The 2,494-nt window shown below is 38.1% G+C and overlaps 1 protein-coding gene across 23 annotated transcripts in view; it reads left to right on the top strand.

Moving 5' to 3' along the window:
* The first annotated feature begins 1,784 nt into the window (after positions 1–1,784).
* Positions 1,785–2,494, top strand: part of LOC115209260 (tripartite motif-containing protein 45) — a 273,682-nt gene continuing 272,972 nt past the window's right edge. For 11 of the 23 annotated variants that reach the window (XR_005001763.1, XM_029777630.2, XM_029777707.2 and 8 more), the window contains exon 1: positions 1,786–2,051. The gene's annotated coding sequence lies outside the window, so the exon portion shown is untranslated. Of the gene's footprint in view, positions 2,052–2,494 lie in introns of all 23 variants that reach the window. The other 12 variants (XR_005001758.1, XR_005001757.1, XM_029777603.2 and 9 more) reach the window with 3 other exon arrangements.

Raw genomic sequence — 2,494 nt, 5'->3', positions numbered from 1 at the left:
ATATAGTAATATAGTGGTACAGGGGATAGTATTATAAAACATATCATAGTAGTGCAGGAAAGTATAGTCATATAGTAACAGTGGTTACTGTTAAATAGTGTAGTGAGTGTGTGTGTGTGTGTGTGTGCGCGCGCATGTGTGCGCGCGCATGTGTGCATGCAATGTGTTTGCTTCTGATGAAAACTAGCAGACCCCCATGTGTGCAAGTTGCTCCAGTCCATGTCCCCAGTGTTGTCCAAAGGGCTTCCCTTAAAAACTGATACAACTTGCCATCAATGTATTAGCAGGCTTTACAGCCAGAACCCCAAGGGACAGCACAAATACCAAAACGTTATCATCGTATGTGATACCAGTCCTGCTAGTAAACCAACCTGGGCTGCTACATTTTTTTCAACCCTGAGAGGATGGAAAGGGAAATATGCTGTGGCAGTGTTTGAACTCAAAATTCAGAGTACCACAGCAAATTCTGTGTTTCTAATGACTCATCCAATTTATTGCATTGAAATGTAAAGCTATCAGACATAGTTCTGTAGTGGTACAGGAAATATGGTAGTATTGCAGTATAGGACATAGTAATATAGTAATATAGTAATATAGGACATAGTAATATTGTAGTACAAGACATTGTAATATTGTAATACAAGGCATAGTAATATTGTAGTACAAGGCATAATAAAATTGTAGTACAAGACATAGTAATATTGTAGTACAAGACATAGTAATATTGTAGTACAAGACATAGTAATATTGTAGTACAAGACATAGTAATATTGTAGTACAAGACATAGTAATATTGTAGTATATGGCATAGTAATATTGTAGTACATGACATAGTGATATAGATATATAGGCCACAGTACTATTGTAGTATAAGGCATAGCAGTACAGAAGTATAGGACATAGTTATGCAGTAGTACAGGAGATAGTAAAGAGAATGTTTTAAGATATCACAAAGGTAAATTCATAGAGAATTGAACCAACGCTTACTTTGGTTCAAAACCAACCAACTCTCAGGTAGGAATGATAATGTAACCTGTGAAATATTCCACCCTTCTAAAGATAGGGCGAGGAAGTTTAAGGCAAGAACACAGATTGTATATCGATTGGAACAATGTCAGTGTTTCAATGTAGGTAAAATGCTTTCTGTTCTATTTCAGGGTATACTCGACTCCATTTACAGACACCCAGCACTTTCATTCCAACCGTTCTTATCAACGGCTGGCCCTATCATAGCATCTCTATAATAACCCCACCTTCTATTTATTTTTGGTAGCACTTGCCTGGGGTATGGTGCAAGTAAGGTTTTCATATCAGGCAAAGCCGTTAAGGTAAACCGGCTGGGATAGAGAAATGAGAAAGATCTTGTTGAAGTCGGGTTTATTTATAGCAGCTGAAAGGTTGCCTGCTGTTTCTCTTCACAGAGTGCCCCCAGCCCTCACATATACACCATCAACACCACCACCATCTCTCTAACCACAGTGCCACCTTCACTACACCAAACCGCCACCATCTTCATTCTGTAAACATAAATAAATGTATTTTAAGGTATTTGTATGAGGAGTCAAGGTGTTGGGGGGGGGGCAAGAAAGCAATGAAGTAGGTAGGTGCAACAACACAAAATGAATATATAAAAACATATAAAAACCAAATAAAACCTTAGGCTCACATTTATAGAGGGGGGTATAAAGTAGTGGAGGGGTGGGTTAACAAGGAAGAAGGTAAGTGGTGATTGAGTAGTGGAGGGAGGGGGAAATAACTACAAGATGGGTATGAAGGGAGACTAGGGGTGGTTGGGTGTAAGGTAAAGTGAGAGTGCAGGTAAGGTTTGCTATGATATTGCACATGTGTTCCTAGGAGTAACAACATCAAAGTCTCACTTTCCAAAGCCTTCTCACATCATCCATCAAGTAGGTGGACTGGTCAAGAATTTTCACCACATCTTCCCCTAACCCTCTCTATGGTCAGCAAGACATAAAAAGTGAAGGGTAAATTTAAGGATATCATTTAAGGTACCACAATTAGGGATTGAGTGCAGTTGTACAACACCTACGGTAAGTCTTATTCAGCTTTTACAATAATAAGAAATTTGATTTTATGCAGGCAGTAATAATAATATCGATGCATTCTATTTGGAAGTTCAATATAATTGAGACGTGTGGTTGTTCATATGTAATAAACATGTGTTTGTGTGTGTATGTGTGTGTGTGAGTACATATATTTGTGTGTGTGCGTATAGATATATATGTGTGTGTATGAGTGTGTATTTGTGTGTGTATACATGTGCATATGTGTGTGTATACATGTGCATAAGTGTGTGTGTGTGTGTGTGTGTGTGTCACGTTTAAACAGAATCTGGATAAATTCCTTCAAGGAATACCAGATAACTCACTTATAAATGGAGACAACTCACTCCAGAACTCCCTACTTGAATGGACCATGATACTTCAAAACATGATTTAAAACAGACTTAGCTAATCTTATCAGGTGGTGCTAT

This window comes from Octopus sinensis, linkage group LG1 (assembly GCF_006345805.1).
Source record: "Octopus sinensis linkage group LG1, ASM634580v1, whole genome shotgun sequence".
NCBI classification, from domain to species: Eukaryota; Metazoa; Mollusca; class Cephalopoda; order Octopoda; family Octopodidae; genus Octopus; species Octopus sinensis.
This window is presented reverse-complemented; position numbering and strand designations above follow the sequence as displayed.